This window comes from Penaeus monodon, chromosome 25 (assembly GCF_015228065.2).
Source record: "Penaeus monodon isolate SGIC_2016 chromosome 25, NSTDA_Pmon_1, whole genome shotgun sequence".
NCBI lineage: Eukaryota > Metazoa > Arthropoda > Malacostraca > Decapoda > Penaeidae > Penaeus > Penaeus monodon.
Window position 1 is genome coordinate 21704385 of NC_051410.1, and position 270 is coordinate 21704654.

The window sequence follows — 270 nt, forward strand, 5'->3', positions numbered from 1 at the left end:
TCTCTTCTTCCAGATATTCTATATTTATAAGTACATGTACATCAAACATATGCATTAATATTGTCTACCGGAACAACAAAACACCCAAATACGTCTGTTTGGACATGTATTCTTTCTTCTGTCACAAGATAATGCTCGCTAATGGGGAGGTACTATTTGGGGTAACGTACAAAGGGAGAAGTTATTTTCTTTGTGTGGCTGGTGAAAGAGTAATGGGATTCGCTAGTTGTACACACACATATATGGGATGTTGGGGGGGTGGGGTGGGTT